Source organism: Crocodylus siamensis, chromosome 2 (assembly GCF_052110815.1).
Source record: "Crocodylus siamensis isolate JL-2025a chromosome 2, ASM5211081v1, whole genome shotgun sequence".
Classification (NCBI taxonomy): Eukaryota; Metazoa; Chordata; order Crocodylia; family Crocodylidae; genus Crocodylus; species Crocodylus siamensis.
The window spans coordinates 281,121,614-281,133,988 of record NC_143396.1 but is presented as its reverse complement, the minus strand read 5'-3'; the positions used below and the strand labels follow the sequence as shown (position 1 = coordinate 281,133,988).

The window sequence follows — 12,375 nt, the reverse complement described above, 5'->3', positions numbered from 1 at the left end:
TTCTGAAGGCTATTTATTTCTTAAAGGAATCTGATGGAATTAGAATAATCGGATGAATCTTTAATTCTTAAAATAATTAACATTCTTATCTGCTCCAAATTTTCAGTAAGTTGTATGCTTAGTTATAACCAAATAGAGTGTGGGGGTGGGTGCTGTGTGCTTATGCACCCACATATCTGTGTGGGGTGAAGTTTTTCATTTAAAACTATGATTTCTTATAATTTACTGCTACATAGGGAGATCACAGTAAAACTACAAGACATGAAACATAATCAGAGGTACTGAATCTATAAAAGAGGTCATACTACATACTGGACTAAAATAGTCATTAGTCTATGGAAGAGTTCTTAGATTGGTATGGGGGTGTTGGAAAAAACTAGGAGACAGATCATTGACTTTCTAAGGCAGAGTAAGACCCAGTATTTTCAGATAGATGGGCTCTCTCCACTACCTACCTGAGATCTAGTTCTGCAATCTAAGACTGATAAATTGTACCTAGGAAAAAACAGAAAATTCAGATGTTTTACCATCACTTGAAAGTATTTGTACCTTCCAAAGGACACCTCTGCTAGAATTCCCACCAATGGCACTAAGTGTAAAAATGAACATTGCCAACTGAGGTGGATCACAACTACAGCTGATCCACTCTATTGGGTAAAACACATCTCTTGTTGTCCTGCATTGGGCAGGGACTTGATGCAGGACATTAGGCAGCATTTTTCCTTTGCCCAGGGATTGCCTGAATGTCTTGCTTCCCTGCATCTCTTTTGCGGAACCCATATTTGCTTGCGCCTCACCTGGATGTGCAGGTTGGCATGGGTCCTGGCATAGGGTGCTGGGAATTTCTGGGGTTTCATGCCATCCTGCCTTGCCCCTCCTTGTTGGGATCTTGCCACCCCTTGCTTCTGCAAGAAGCACAGGTCGACACAGGTACAGCATGGAGGCACAGGTCTGCAAGGATCCAGCTTGGAGACTTGGGGCACTGGGGATTCCTAGGTCCTGTGCCTCCACACCATGATTCACTTGAGCAGTCCCTGCTTGCGGAGTCGTGCCTGGGGAATCCTGACTTTTTCCCTGCTTACATAAAGGTGCCCCAAGATTCCCCTGGGCACATCTCTGTAATTGGGAAAAGCCAGACAGGTCCTGGGGCTTGAGGGGCCCAGTCCTGCATGGGAATTCCCAGGGTTTGCAGGATTGGGCCTCTCTTGCCCCCGCAGAGTACCTGTCTGGGATGTCTGGAGAGAGTTGGCAGGTCCATGCTGCTCGTACTCTCCTGTCACAGAGCAAACAGATGTCACATGCAATAAAGTGGCACGGTTTTACTTAGGCTACCTTTCAGCATAGCCACTGATTTGGCATGATAAAGGGTAGGGAAGGGATGTCTATTTGCTCACTATTTGTGGCACCATAGAAATGTTTATAGTGGCATAAATACAAGATCAAATGATGTCATCAGTGTCTTGTGGTAGAAACAGACATTAAAGAATGAGAAATGTATTTTATTATATTCCAGATGCAGGAAATATTAACCTGAACAGCTTAAGTATTTTTAGATCAGATATACAGATTTTGTGATAGAAATAACAGTTTTTCTTGCTCAAACAAAATTGCTGTCTTTTTGCATCAGAGAGAACTCTTTTTTTTTTTTTTTCTTTGGAAATGCTTAAAACTGATTTTGTTAAATTTATCAAACTGAATTTTTTTTGTTGTTGTTTTTTTGCTGGATCCACTGGACCAACTTTTGGCAGTCTGTAAGTGACTGGCATCTGGGAGCATTCCTATAGAATTCTCTTCTTTGCTGCTGCTTTGATCTTTCTAGTGGTAAATTGACCTGTGGGAGTCCGGTAGACAGACTGACCTCTGGCATTCACTCTAAAGAATGCTTGTTAAGCAAAATATTTTGTAGAATGGCTTCAGATGAGTTGGTGAGTTCATTACTTAATACCTTAGGGTGGACATCTCCCTCCCACCCCCATTTTAACAATTATAAGTGCTGCAAAGCCCTTCATTCTACTGCAAATCAGTAAAGTAAGCATTATGATTCTAGCTAAAAAAAAGAAAATCCAGAGTCAGTCCATTTAACTTCTGTGTCACTGTTTTGGTCTGCACCTAATAAGGTGCAGCCTTATTCCACAGACCCCAAGTGAAGATCGTAAAGGGAAGGGGGAGGTGACAAAGGGTTGTTCTACTCTGAGGTCCGTAGTGCCTAGGAGCACATTATGGTGGGAGAGAGTTGTGGATTATTGTCCTCTGGATGTTTGGGCCTGGGTTCTGGCAAAAACAATACGTGTATGAAGAAGAGTCTGAATTTTTCCTTAATTCAGCCAAGTCTCTGAATCCTGTTCCCCTTAGGAAAGTTGTTCTTTCTCTCTTCATGCGTCCCTTTGGAAAAACTAAAGGCCTGTATGATTTGAGTTCTATACTTCTGAGACCAGGGTTTCTGTCCATTTGGGAAGCTAGGGAATGCTAACTCTTAGCACCATAATTCCACTTGTCTATAATAGCGTACAACTTCTGATGTCTTTTAAGGGTTGCCTGTGGATGTGGGCCCATATTTTCCATTAATGAAACAAAATAACTTCATTTTCAGTAGTTTTCTTCTGGTGTAAAACTTGTTATACACTTTATGTTGGTGGAAGGAACTGTAGGGATCTATTATCTTTTCCCCTGGGCTTAGGCAATTATGTATTGTAGCAACAACTGTTTGACTTTGCTACCTCTTATTTGATAAAGGAGAACTGGGGTTGTGGTGTTCCTTTCTGAGCTTTATTTCAATAGAGCTGGCTGGCGACTGACCAGTCCATTTTGTGATTTGTTTTTGAGGTTTGAGAATTGGGGTGGGGGTGGGGTGTTTGCTTTTCATTGAAGACTAAATCTATCGCTTAGTGGGATTTTTGTTTGCATCTATTTTTGTACTGAAAAGGTCAAGTTTTTATTGGGTCCTTCTTACCCTCCATGACTGGCAACTTCATCCTTTGGACTTTGAAACACTGCAAGCATGGTTGTTCTTTCTACCATGTTATAGTCACTTGGTCAGCCAGCAAGAGGCTTGCGTCTTGAAACATCAGTGACTAATCTTTCTCTATTAATGATCAGGAACCTTTTCTATATTTGCGGAGAATGATTTTGAATTTCCCCTTGTTTGGTGTCTACTATAGTCTATTCTTTTTATTTTATTTTTTTCTTCTTTTTTTGAGAGAGGCATATTCACAGCCTTTGCTTCTTTCCCTGCTACTCCAATCTAGATTGCATTCTTAACTGTTTATGGGTTGAGAAACTTGCCTAGTTTTTCCTTAACTTTTTATGGTTTAGATTTACCCATTTGTTTTGGGGGACTTACTTGTCTTGCTTTCATCTGGGGAAGACCACTGGCTAGAGTTTTGATCTCCCAGTATGTTGAAAGTTGTCCCTCTAATCATGGAAGTGCCAATCTGTTCCTGGGCTGCCTCTTGTAATCTCTAGTATCATGATCTTGAGATGTGGTCACAGTAGCCTTTAGGCAAAAGTAGGTGTTACCTTTGATCTTTGATTCCTGTGCAGAGAAATGGCATTTTTAATGTGGCTGCAGCGTGGCTTCACATTATATGAGGCTCTTTCTTACTGTAAGGGTTTGTTGTTAGAGGAGAGAGGAAAATAAAGAAGAAATGTAAATTAGTTACCTGGTCATTCTGTTTGATGTAGCCCAGGGGTCAGTGTCCTTTTGCCGGCGTAGGCCAAAGCTTCTGACCCAGTCTGCTGTGGGCCAGAGTCTCTACCCCTGCTGTCTGAGCAGCTGGTTGCTAGATTGCCAGCCCCTGCAGCAGAGGGATGTGCTACAAAGCAGAGAGGCAGCACGATACAGCTCCATGAGAATGACCCCCCCAGGCCAGATTTGTAGGTTGCTGATCCCTGATGCTATTCCTTATCCTTCATGCCTTTCTCAAAAATATCTTTGCTTCAGGTTTGGTTTTTCAATTAATGAGCTTTTTCTCCTTTTTTGTGAAACCTTTACTGCTTGTTTCTTCAGGAAGATTTCTGACTGATGTAGAAGTGGGGTGGCTGACTCTCATATAGGCATAGCGTGATTATTCTTATATTGCCTTGCTTAAGTGGCTATGTAAGGTTCACTGTAGAGTTTTTTTTTTTCTCATCAGAAAAAGGAGTAGCAATACTACTGTAAGTGGACTGATTCACTCTCGTGAGCACTTCAATTGAGGGAATTATTTTTCAGCACAAGATGAGAAGAAGGCTCTTAATGACTTTTGGTCTGTCTCATTGGAAAAGGGGTGGGTTCATATTTGTCTCTGTGACTTGCAAAATAACAGGCTTTCATTTTAAGATTGTAAGATCTGGGTTGTTTACCTCATTTGGGTTAAATGCAGTATTTTAGCTGTATTAGTTCAATTGGTTCAAAGGTTAACTTACTTCCATCACTAATATGCTATGAGTTTTATGACCTGAGCTTGACTGAATTTGCTTCCATTATGTCAATGCAAATTTATATTGGTTGATATAGTTAATTTAGACAACCTGGTTGTGGCTTCAGGTGTAATGCATTATAAATGTTAAAGATAATGAATCAAATAACCTCAGGTGTTGCTTCCCTTGGCGATAGACTCTCTTTAAGAGCACATTTGCTTTTCACGCTTGTTTAATTCTTTAGGCAAACAGCTGTGGCCAGAACGAGTGTTGTGCATTCTGACCATCTCAGTTCTGGTCTTTCTGCAAATTATAAAACTGTCAGTCTTCTCAGTATTTTATTCCAAAGTCATACTTTGATTTGTAAAGCTTATCTGGAAATATCCATTATGCAGATTGTCTCATTATAAATTTACCTACTTTATTGGATCAAAGTTTATCCCTTGGGCTCATTTTCAGCTGTTACCACCATCAGGCAATATCTTTGAGAGATCTAGTTTTTTGTGAGATTTGTTTTTCTCCTGGAGATTTTTTTTCAAGCTGTAGCACGCATTAGATTGGAAACCTGATGAACTTACTAACCACTAGTAAGTAGGATTTGCGTTGTTGTTTTCAAAGATGAAGTGTACTTGTGCACTCTTATGACTTTCAGGCATGATGTAGGAAGAAGTGTAAAAAGAGTTAATAGGAAAGTAGGGCTGGAAGGAACCTTACAAGATCTAACCCAGCCCTTTGTTGAAGGCAGGATCAGCTCTGGATAAGCCATCTCAGCCAAGTGCCTGTTCAACCTGCTCTTGAAAATTTCCAGGGATGCAAATTTCACTATTTCTTGTATGTAGACTCTTCTAGTGCTAGACCATCCTCATAGCCAGAAAGGTCCCCCAAAACTCCAACCTAAATTTCTTCTATAGGAGTTTGGGGCCATTGCTTCTTGTCTTGCCGCTGCTACCACAGAAAAAGACCCATCTTTATCATCTTTATAACACTCCTTCTTGAATCACCATCCTTGAAGGTTTTTAAGGCCTGGCTGGAATGATCTAGTTTGGTGTGGCCCTGCTTTGAGCAGGGGGTTGGACTAGACCTCCTGAAGTCCCTTCCAACCCTCATTTTCTATGACTTTTGTATTTGAAGACTGTTAGCAAATCCCGCTTCAGTCTTAGTCATAGAAAGTGAGGACTGGAAGGGACCACAGGAGGTCATGTAGTCCAACCCCTGATCAAAACAGGACCATCTCCAACTAGATCATCCCAGCGAAGGCTTTGTCTACCTGGGCCTTAAAAACTTCCAAGGAAGGAGATTCCACCACCTCTCTGGGTAACCTGTTCCAGTGCTTTACTACCCTCCTAGTGAGAGAGGTTTTTCCTAATAACTAATCTAAACTTCCCATGCTGAAGCTTGAGACCATGGCTCCTTGTTCTGTCATCTGCCACCAGTGAGAACAGTCCAGCTCCAGTCTCTTTTGAACTACCTTCAGGTAGTTGAAGGCTGCTGTTAAAGCTGCCCTCAGTTTTCTCCAGACTAAATAAGCCCAGTTCCCTCAGCCAGGCCTCAAAAGTTATGACCCCACCCCCTTAACTGTTTTTGCTGCTCTCTGGTGGACTCTCTCCAATTTTTCCACATCTATTCTGTACTAGGGGCCAAAACTGTCCTTCACAAAAGGGGCATACTATTAGTTCTTACTGGTCTTATTGTCCACTGTAGCCCCCAGGTCCTTTTTCTGCAGAGCTACTGCTTAGCCAATCAGTCACCAGCCTGTACCAGTGCATGGGGTTGCTCTCTCCTAAGTGCAGGGCTTTGCACTTGTCCTTGTTGAACCTCATGAGATTTCTTTTGGTCCAATCCTCCAATTTCTCTAGGTCTCCCTGAATCCTAGCCCTACTTTCCAGCATACCTACTACTTTCTGCAGCTTGGTGTCATCTTTGCTGAGGGTGCACTCCGTCCCATCTTCTAGCTCATTGGTGAGGATATTGGACAAAACTGGCCTAAACCCCTGGGACACTCCACTTGATCCTGCTGCCAGCAGATATCAAGTCACTGATTTACTAGCCTTTGAGCCTGATGATTCAACTAGTTTTCTGTTTACCTTAAAGTTAATTCATCCAATCCATACTTCCTTAGCTTGCTTGTGAGACTGTTGTGAGAGAAAATATCAAAAGCCTTGCTAAAGTCAAGGTATATTATATCCACGGCTCTCCCTGCATCCACAGAGCCAGTCATCTCTTCACAGAAGGCAGTCGGGTTGGTCAGGCATGACTTGTCCCTGGTGAATCCTTGCCGACTGTTCCTAATCTCCTTCTCTTCCAAGTGTTTAGAAATGGATTCCTTGAGGACCTGCTCCATGATTTGCCCAGGGACTGAGGTGAGGCTGACTGCTTTGTAGTTCCCTGGATCCTCCTTGTTCGCTTTCTTAAAGATGGGCACTGTATTTGCCCTTCTCCAATTGTCTGGGATCTTTCCTGATTTGCCACGAGTTCTCAAAGATGGCCAGCAGCTCAACAATCATAACAGGCAATTCCCTCAACACTCTTGAGTGCGTTGCATCTGGTCCTGTTGAGTTGTACACGTCCAGCTTTTCTAAATAGTCCCTAACCTGTTTTTTCACCACTGTTGGCTGGTCATCTCCTCCCTAAACTGTGGTGCCAGGTGCAGTAGTCTGGGAGCTGACCCTCCTGTGCAGAAAGTGGTAAAAAAGGCATTGAATATTTCAGCATTGAGTATTTCTCTCTTCAGACTAGATAGTCCTAGTTCTTTAAGCCTTTCCTCATAAATCATGTGTCCCAGACCTCCAGTCATTTTTGTTCCTCTGTACTGGACTCTTTTCAAACTCTCCATATCCTTCTTGAAGCATGCGTCCTGAAATTGGACACAGCAGTCCACGAGGCAGCTCATCGGTACTAAAAAGAACAGAAGAATTGCTGCCTTTTGATTTGCAAGTGAATACTCCAGGTTGATACAATTCAGTATACTGCTGGCTTTTTACCTTCTACCCCCCCCCCTTTGCCCTTCCTTTTTTGCAACAGGTGCACACTGTTGGCTCATTCAGCTGTGGTCCTGTGTAACCCCCTTGGTCCTTCACAGTACTGCAGCATAGCCAACCGTTCCCCAGTGTGTATTTGTATATGCAGTTATTCTGTCCAAGTGCAGGACTTCACACTTGTTCTTGTTGAATTTCATCTGATTTTTCTGGGGGACCACTTCTCCAGTTTATCCTTATCATTGTAGTTTCTAGCCCTACCCTCCAGAACGTCTGCAACTCCACCCAACTTGGTGCTGTCTGCAGACTTGCTAAGCATGCGCTCAGTCCTGTTGTCCAAATCATTAGTAAAGATGTTAAACAATACCAGACCTAGGAGAGACCTATGGCAGCCCTACTTGATGCCTCCTTCCAACTAGACATTGAACCATTGATGGCTACTCATTTAGCATGATGATCTAAGCAGTTACATATCCACCTTATGGTACTTTCATCTAGTTTGTGTTTCCTTAGCTTATTCATGAGGAAGCTGTGGGAGACTGCTTCAAAAGCCTTGCTAAAGTCAAAGTATATACATCCGCTGGTCTCCTCCCATTCGCAGAGCTTGTAGAAGCCAGTCAGGTTGGTCAGCCTAATGATTTGCTCCTGGTGAATCCAGGCTGGCTATTCTTGGTCTTGTCTGTGCTTCACAATGGATTGGTTGAGGACCTGCTCCATGATCTTTCTAGCTGTCGAGGCTGACTGATCCATAATTCCATGATCCTCCTTTTTTCCTTTTCTTGGAGATGGGTACTATTATTTGCCCTTTTCTAATAATTTAAGATTTCACCTGACCTCCAGGATTTCTCAGCGTATCTGATTTCTTAGAGTTTCTCAAATGGTTCTGAAACTACCTCAGCCCATTCCTTTAGTACCCTGGGGTCCCCCCCCCATCTGGCCCTGACAACTTGAAAGCATCAGGTTTCTCCGAGTGATCCCTAACCTATTTTTCCACTACTTTAAGCTATTTGTCTCCTTATCCATCTTTTTAGTGGACCTTTTAGGTCTGATAGCTGACCTTATTGAAGGATAAAGAGAAGGATATTGAAGGATTAGGAAGTTTTCCTGTGTCCCCTAGGGAAATGACACCCTGAAAAATACCATTTGAAAAGTCCACAGCTTCGGTGAGGAATGTAGAGCAGGAGTGTCAGAGATCTGGTCCATGGGGATCCTGGCAGCCTGCTGCCAAATTCCTCATTGGGAAGGTCTGGTGAATGGTGGTGGCAACAGCTCTTAACCCCTGTGCCACTGCCGCTTGCACTGCCTCCATTGCTGGGTCCGGATTCAGCCTGTCAAGAGGAACAGGTTTGACACCCCTGATGCAGAGGATATTAAAAGTAGATGAATCTGCCTACAGAGATGAAATGTAATCATTGGAGGGCAATTTTAGCTGCTGCAATGTGGGCAAACACAAACTGCGCCTTAAGGAATAATACAACAGTTTTGGGCTCCACAATTCAAAAAGGATGTGGAGAAGCTTGAGAGAGTCCAGAGGAGAGCCACGCGCATGATCAGAGGGCAGGAAAACAGATCTTACGATGACAGGCTGAGAGCCACGGGACTCTTTAGCCTGGAAAAGCGCAGGCTCAGGGGTGATCTGATGGCCACCTACAAGTTTATCAGGGTTGACCACCAGGATCTGGGGGAACATCTGTTCACCAGAGCGTCCCAAGGGATGACGAGGTCGAACGGTCACAAACTCCTGCAAGACCGTTTCAGGCTGGACATAAGGAAGAATTTCTTTGCTGTCCGAGCCCCCAAGGTCTGGAACAGTCTGCCATTGGAGGTGGTTCAAGCACCTACATTGAACACCTTCAAGAGTAAATTGGATGCTTATCTTGCTGGGATCCTATGACCCCAGCTGACTTCCTGCCCTTTGGGCAGGGGGCTGGACTCGATGATCTCCCGAGGTCCCTTCCAGCCCTGATGTCTATGAAATCTATGAAACAAGGAAAAACTCCTTCATAGGATAAATTAATTTTCAAGAGAATAAGGGCCAATATGCATTGGTTCACATTTCCTTGGTACCTTTTATCTGGAAGATGCCTTTGTGTGCTGAAAAATGTAACCCTTTCCCTTGCCCTTTTCTTTTTCCTTTCTTTTGACGTAGTGTCTGGTTCTTATAGATGTACAAAGAAACTTTTAAATGAAAACTCAATCTAAGTGGATGCACTGATGTCTGAGTCTGCAGATACTCTAAGACATCACCTCAGAGAAAGGGCTAATGGGACATTATCAACAGCTGAGTTCTTCAAATGTCATGTTTTAGCAGCAGTACAAGTCTGTTATCGATTGCTGGGTTAGCTTTAATTTCTCATATATATAAAGGGAGAAATGTCCCAGTGCTTGTGAATATTTGATAATTCCAAAATGAAAAAATACCCTTAAAGCAAATCAAACTGATGCGTCACTAGTCTTGGCTTACCAGGACAGCCTGAGCCAGTTAAATATTGCCCATTCTTTATCACTCTCACTGACATTAAAAATGCACGAATTCTATGAATTATAAAATATAACACATAATGTGCCCAGTGCAATATAATACTGACTTTCCCTCTGAATTGGTAGTAACCAAACACTGCAAAAAACCCAGACTTCTTATCTTTAAGTAGAAATACCCTGGTATATTATTTCTTTTTGCACCTGCTGGTCAGCCGTACTGTTCTTCCTGATGTGGTGACATGGAGCAGCGGGTTAGATGGAGTAAATTTTAGGTATCTCCTAGACCTAGGGACATCGGTTAAGTCCAGGGATGGAAGAAACATTTTTGCGATAAAGCAATTTAGCTCTGCATCTGGCTCTGCTTAAAAATGGATGGAATTCTTTGACTTCTAGGACTTAACCAAAGGAAACTGTTTCCCTTGCCTTTTTAAAATAGCCTTTATATTTGACGAGTGTTTTTATGGAAAGTTTGCCAGGGAGTGTCCTATTGCATAGAAAGATGTGGTTAGGTAGGGACAAAACAGTCATTTACGGATGATACCAGGAGAATAAAAACACAGGAGTATTTGATGACTTGATTTTTCCACTCCCCTAGACTAAATGACAGGACTAGGTAGGTCAGGAAGGCCTGAAATGAGAAAAATCATGTGTATTTGGCTCTAATGGAGTAATTTTATTATTCTTTTTTGTACAGTAAAATCTTTCTGGCAGATCATCTTTCTAAATTATGGAACTTAGTTATAAATCCATGTCAGCTGGCTAAAAGGCTGGAACTATAACCTGAAAAAAAAAAAAACCAAAAACCCTCGAATATATTAAGTAGTTTGTTAAAGCAAACTACAATGCTTTTACAGAACCACAACATTGGAAACATGGCATAGTTTTGCTCTAATTCTGTTCTCATGGTTTACAGTCTTAAATTCCTACAGGAAATGCTTGTGAATTTGGGATCTGTCTGTCTAACCTAGCTATCTGTTCATTTCAATAACTTAATGTGCACCAAGTTTAATCCTGATTGCAGGGACACATGTCACTTTGTCTCCTGTGACACATTCCCTTTGGGGTTTTTATCTTTACCTTCTTTTTTCCATGAAAGGTAAAAATTCTACACTTATACCTTCTAGGCCTGCCTCACCATTGGCCATCTGCAGAAGTTGCAAATCACAGATGTTCAACCCGTACTATTCCATATAGAAAGAGTTAACATGCACTTATATGTGCATTCCTTTGTGATCATATGTGAGCGATGAGTTTAAATGATCTGTGAGTGTTTGAAAGCCTTAGAGATTCTTATTAAGATCATTGAATGAATTCAGGTAAGGAAAATTCTCCTGCTTCCTTTTTTTCCTTAAAGAAGACGAAAAACTTTTAGTTGCATGATAGAGATGCCTGATACAGAGGAAGAAAGCTCACTGTAAATTTGGCATCCAATAGGAATACCTACTAACGAGATCTGCATGTGGTTGTTGCACCTTCTGTCATCTTGTTTGGTATGTCTTGATGGTCCAGTTGCATTCTCTTCTTTATTAAGCACCCGCACTTAGCTTGGTGTAGAAGACAGAGGGACATTTCTGCTGCATAGAACCACCAGAGTACACACTACTTCAAGAAAATACATAGGTATATATTTTTGGCAGTATCATGCAGGAATTTGGAGTTTTAGACTTTAACCTTCCTTTATGCCTTTTGGTAACAGCTTGCTTCTGTAACTGGGAGGGATACCCAGGGTGAATCAGGAATGGAAGAATATTGAGCTCCTTTCCTTGGCTGCACAGGTCTAGCTTAGTACCTTATTTAATTTCTGTAAGACTTCTAAAATACTATAGAGGTTTATATCATAAAATTAAAAAACCTGAACACAAAGAACTGTCCATAAATATTTGTGCCTTAGCCCACACCCTCCTCAATGGCCTTAAAGAAAAGGGGCAGGGGGAGTAGGGAAAAGATGGGACCTGTAGTGTGCCTGGAAGGCTAACAGTTCTGGTGGACCTAGGTGTAGGCATCTACTCTAAACCCTTACAGAGAACCTCTTGACAGCAGTTCCTTGTTTCTGTTGTGGGAGCCCCAGTATGAGCACCTCAATCTCAACTGTGATAAACCCTCTTAGAAAAAGAGGTAATTTCTCAGGTAACCAAGTTTCCGAATAAGAGCTTTCTTCATTAAAGCAGTGTGTTAGTGCTTGGGCAGCAAGTGAAAAATGAAGATGGGCAAGAATTCTTGGGGCATTGAGTGCCACTCCTTTCCTTTGTGAAAAAGCTGTTTGGTTTGTGCTTGTGCAATTCTAATTATATGATGTGACATGATTATACAGAGCTAAAATTGTAGTAACTAGCAATTATTTGTTCAGGTTTTGTTATGTTAGGAGAAGAATGCCACTGTCACGTTATAGTTTAATGTAACATCGATGTATGACTATATAAAAAATTAAGCTTTTGAGTTGCAAACTGACAATCAGACAGTTGTCTAAGGACTTCGGGACATGATAGCTGTCATTTATGCTGAAAAGCATAATGGACAAGTT

At 42.0% G+C, this 12,375-nt stretch overlaps 1 protein-coding gene across 5 annotated transcripts in view; it reads left to right on the top strand.

The window, feature by feature from the left end:
• Positions 1–12,375, top strand: part of BRF1 (BRF1 general transcription factor IIIB subunit) — a 248,210-nt gene that overhangs the window by 96,299 nt on the left and 139,536 nt on the right. Inside the window, exon 1 of one of the 5 annotated variants that reach the window (XM_090034177.1) lies at positions 10,490–11,474. The exons of the other annotated variants lie outside the window; for them this stretch is intronic. The gene's annotated coding sequence lies outside the window, so the exon portion shown is untranslated. Of the gene's footprint in view, positions 1–10,489; positions 11,475–12,375 lie in introns of those variants that run through there. 5 annotated transcript variants of the gene reach the window in all.